Here is a 5,435-nt window from a genome sequence, read left to right as displayed (position 1 = left end):
ATCTGCTTGAGTTTCAATGGAAAGCCAAAGCATTTAATAAGTGACTCTAATCATGCAGAAATGGAACCCCAAACTTTCTTCACCCCTCTGCACTGGTAAGCTGCTAATATTTCTACTCACACTGTCAAGCTTTCATCTATTTCGGGAAATAGAATGGAGAAGTGAATGTAGTTTCAACATGCCTCTGTGCAATTCAGTAATAAGGTAAATATTTAAGGGGTGAGAAAATCATGGCCAGTAGACCCACATTACAAAAAATACAAAAAGAAAGATTTCCTCAGAACAAAGAAAGCAATATTACTTGAATACCAAGTTTATCAAAAGAATGAAGATAGAAATAATACATACAAAATAATAATTATTCTCTTAATTGACTTATAAAATCAACGGTTTAAGGTGAAATTAATAAGAATATATTCTGGAGTTTATAACATGTAGCAGTAAAGTATATAAAACAATTTCAAAGTGCTGTGGGATATAAGTAGAATTACACTCTCGAAAGATTTTTCATTTCTATTGAGAAACTGAATCCTACCAACAGCCAGCTTGGAAGTGGATCCTTCCTAAGCCAAGCCTTCATATGAGACTGTAGTCCCAACCAGCACCTTGATTAGAGCTTTGTGAGAGACCTTGAAGCACAGGAACCAGCTAACCCCTTCTTAGTTTTCTGATCTACAGTAATTGAGAATGAGTACATATTGTTTGAATCTCTAAGTGTTGGAATAATTTGTTATGACTAAATAAATAACTCATATATAGAATATGCTTCAAATATTGAAAATTATGCCATAAATATTTAGTGAACCTATGAATCAAAGAAAAAGGTATAATGGAAATAAGCAAATACTTAGAGCTAAGCAATAATGGAAACATATCAAAATGTGTGAGGTGTGATTAAAACAGTACTTAAAGAAAAATGTATAGCTATAAATGCTTACACTTAAAATTAATGTTTAAAAGCAGCCATCTGAGCCTTCCCCTTAAGAAACAAAAACAAGAAGAGCAAATAAAAGCCAAGCTATTTAAACAAATGGACATCATAAATATAAGACTGAAGTTCAATAACATGAAAAACATAAGATAGAAAAAGTAAATTAGCCAAAAGTTCATACTTTTATAATGAAACTGATAAACTGCTAGCAAGAGTGAGCAGGAGAAAACAAAGAAACTTTCAAATGACTGGTACCAGAAATAAACAAATAATCATCCCATAGATCATTTAGACTTTATTTTTTTATTTATATATATATATATATATACATTTTATTATACTTTAAGTTCTAGGGTACATGTGCACAACGTGCAGGTTTGTTACATATGTATACATGTGCCATGTTGGTGTACTGCACCCATTAACTCATCATTTACATTAGGTATATCCCCAATGCTATCAGTCCCCCCTGCCACCAACCCACAACAGGCCCTGGTGTGTGATGTTCCCTTTCCTGTGTCCAAGTGTTCTCATTGTTCAATTCCCATCTATGAGTGAGAACATGCGGTGTTTGGTTTTTTGTCCTTGCGATAGTTGGCTGAGAATGATGGTTTCCAGTTTCATCCATGTCCCTGCAAAAGACATGAACTCATCCTTTTTATGGCTGCATAGTATTACATGGTGTGTATGTGCCACATTTTCTTAATCCAGTCTATCATTGTTGGACATTTGGGTTGGTACCAAGTCTTTGCTATTGTGAGTAATGCCTCAATAAACATGCATATGCATGTGTCTTTATAGCAGCATGATTTATATTCCTTTGGGTATATATGCAGTAATGGATGGCTGGGTCAAATGGTAAGAACTCAAACAAATTTACAAGAAAAAAACAAACAACCCCATCAAAAAGTGGGTGAAGGATATGAACAGACACTTCTCAAAAGAAGACATTTATGCAGCCAAAAGACACATGAAAAAATGCTCATCATCACTGGCAATCAGAGAAATGCAAATCAAAACCACAATGAGATATCATCTCATACCAGTTAGAATGGCGATCACCAAAAAGTCAGGAAACAACAGGTACTGTAGAGGATGTGGAGAAATAGGAACACTTTTACACTGTTGGTGGGACTGTAAACTAGTTCAACCATTGTGGAAGAAAGTGTGGTGATTCCTCAGGAATCCAGAACTAGAAATACCATTTAGACTTTAAAAGGATAGAAAGATTGTTATGAAAAACATTATCTCGATTTATTTCACAGCTTAGGTGACAGGTAAAATTTAGGAAAAGTACAACCTTCTAAAAATGACACAAAGAGAAATTGAAACACTCCCATATCCTTCCATGTAATTAGATACGCTTACTTGGAGATAACATGATAGTGTTTTAGAAAACCCTAAAGAATCTACAGACATAACTTTCTAAAAATAATAACTGAATTTAACAAGCTTATGGAACTCAAGTGCCAAATAAATAATTCAATATCCTTTACATATAATAGCGACAATAACAATTGGAATTTTGTTTCAAATTAAAAACCTGTGATGCAATCTAAAAACATAAATACTTAGGAATAGATGAGGAAGATCCCTACACTAATAAAAACAAAACGCTCCAAAGCCAAATATTTAAAATACATAATAGATACATTGTATTCAGGAATTACAAACCCAATGTTGTTAAGATGTTGTTAGTGTAAGATGATTTATACATCCAACTCAACGTGAATAAAATTCCATTACACTATTTTTGAGATGAAGACAATTGTTCTACATGCTGATCTGCAAAGCGACTTTGCCCCTTCTCCATCAAGGGTTATCTTCTTTTTCTGTAAAACCTCAAATCTGTGGTAGTCATGTGATCACTCTGACCAACAGAACATGGTTCCAGTGACATTGTGCCAATTCTGCAAATACCCATTAACTGGCCCGACATCTCTACCTTCTGCCACTGGGATCTCTGAGCACCATGTAAAACAAGTGACTATCCTTTTGGTTCTTCATCTAAATGGATAAGAAGAAGGACCCAGGGATCTCTTACAGTCATCTCTTCCAATATACTATAAATGTGAATTAAGTTATTCTGCATCCTACAGACTACCCAGTTATCAGTTCAATAAGACAGTGACTTCAGACCTTCACCCCAAAGCAGAAGATATACCCAGCCAACCTGCCTGAATTCCTGGCACACAAAATTTTGACATAAAATGAAATAGTCGTTGTTTGAACTCACAAAAACTGTGAAGCCTTGCACCATGCATGAAGGGAGGACCAGAATAAAAAGTGGCACCTCCAAGTGTGGTGATTCCATAACAACAATTCAAAGCATATTGCATTGGCTATAGTGCCCAAAAAAAGAAGCCTCCAGGATATTGCAAGTGAAAGCTAAAAAGACAGAAGTAAATGTTCTGGAGGAAAGGGAAGAGACTGAGTCACTATCCAGTGCTGGAAACGTTTAGTAATTCTGTCACCTGTAGTAAAGTAGAAAATAAAAAGTGTATCTAAGTGAATAGATGGTTTTGGCTAAAATTTAAGTAGAATGTGGAAAGTTACCACTGTTTCTTATAGAAGCTTATCTTACCATAAGGCATAGGGGTTTTTTTAATAAAAAATAACTTAAAACATTAACTGTTACACTTTCAAACAGAATTTACAAGACTCATCAAAATCAAAGTCATTTCAAAGTTGTGGATGTTAAGACCCTCTCATAAATACTTTAAACTAGACAAACATAATTCTAACATCCTTAAGAATACTATCTCACTACACATAGACTTTCAGCCCAAGTCTGAGAAGGGCCAGTTTCAAAGATATCTGTGAGTATGCTGCTTGTGAGTATACTAAAGCAAGCATCATAGGCTTCACTTGTGAACAGGAGGATCTATTTTAATTGCCCAGTCCTCTCTTTCTCCATTGAGTTCTGGGCATGTGGAGGAGATACACTGTCTCAATCGATTTGTAAATAGAGAAAAACCATAATTTTAAAAGTGCACAATGGAAACTGCAACCAAGGAACCCCATCCACACTCAGTCTGGATATAGAGTTTGAGATCTTGAATATCAAACAGATGCCACGATGGGATGATTTCTTAATTGAGCTGGGAGCTTCTAAATCCAGCCTTCTCAAACTAGGAAACCTTAATTGACCTTAGAAGTCTAACAATCTCATGGGACAGATGTTGTCTACATACACCTCTACTAAAAGAAGAGGAACACTCATTCTAACTATAGTTTAGTTTTTATGCCAGAGTTTTTTTACATTGGTTTTTACAGCAATTCTCATCTCTACATTTCTCAGTGTGTATATTAATGGATTCAACATGGGTGTGTGATAACTGTATAAAACACAGTCATGAATTTATCAATAGGAAAGTTCAAAACAGGTCTAACAAACAGAAAAATCAGGGAACAAAAAACAGGACAGCCACAGTGATGCAGGAGATGCAGGCAGAGAAGGTTTTACACCTCCCTTCCTGACTATAAGTTTTAAGGGAGTTTAGAATGACTCCATAGGAGATTAGTAGAAGGGTGAAGACAAACATACACATAGCTCCACCACTGGCCACAACAGTGAGGCCTATAAAGTAGGTATCAGTGCATGCCAGTTCCAATAATGGGTACACGTCACAGACAAAGTGGTCAGTGACACTGGCACCACAGAAAGGGAGATTGTACACAACAATTTGAAACACAGAATTCATAAAACCACCAGTCACAGCCATCAGCAAGAGAAGGATGCAAACCTGTCGATTCATGATGGTAAAATAGTGCAGTGGCTTACAGATGGCCACATAGCAATCATAGACCATCCCCACCAGTAGGAAGACCTCAGCACCACCAAATAAGTGGTCTTTAAATAGCTGCCCCATGCATGCTGTGAAGAAAATAGTCTTTTTGTCATGGAGTAACTCTACAGTCAATTTGGGACAAATGGCTGTGGAATATGCAGCATCTATAAATGACAGGTAGACAAGGAAGAAGTATATTGGGGAGCCCAAGGAGGGACTGGCAATAATAGCCACCACAATGAGCAGGTTCCCCACCGTAGTCACAATGTATGTGAGTAAAACCATGACAAATAATGCATTTTGCACATCAGGATCCTGAGTGTTGCCCAAGAGGACAAATCCTGTAACATTGTTATTCATTCCCCTTTACTCTTCTCTAAGGCTTGTATCAGTGTTGAGAGCTCAGGAGAACAGGACCTGTAATGAAATAGTGAACAGGAATATGAATACATCCATGATGTCACAGAGCACGTCTTCATCGTTGTATCCTCAATAGTGATTTACACACACGACAAACATTTTGTAAGTCTCCACTGAGTTTCTTATCTCCTCAAAGATTTTAGTTTCAGCCTATAGGTAACAGCTTCTGCCTCTAAGTTTTTGTGAATATTCTGTACAGAACAAGAGTTAAAGGCCCAATAGCCGTTCATATATTTCATAACTCCTTATTTAAAACATATTTCTTGGCATGGAAGTCAGCGATGATGAATAGG

General features: G+C 36.3%; 1 pseudogene; it reads right to left on the bottom strand.

The window, feature by feature from the left end:
• Positions 1-4,166: 4,166 nt before the first annotated feature.
• On the bottom strand, positions 4,167-5,082 carry LOC107967280 (olfactory receptor 4A5-like; annotated as a pseudogene).
• Between the last annotated feature and the right edge of the window lie 353 nt (positions 5,083-5,435).

Source organism: Pan troglodytes, chromosome 9 (genome assembly GCF_028858775.2).
Source record: "Pan troglodytes isolate AG18354 chromosome 9, NHGRI_mPanTro3-v2.0_pri, whole genome shotgun sequence".
NCBI lineage: Eukaryota > Metazoa > Chordata > Mammalia > Primates > Hominidae > Pan > Pan troglodytes.
This window is presented reverse-complemented; position numbering and strand designations above follow the sequence as displayed.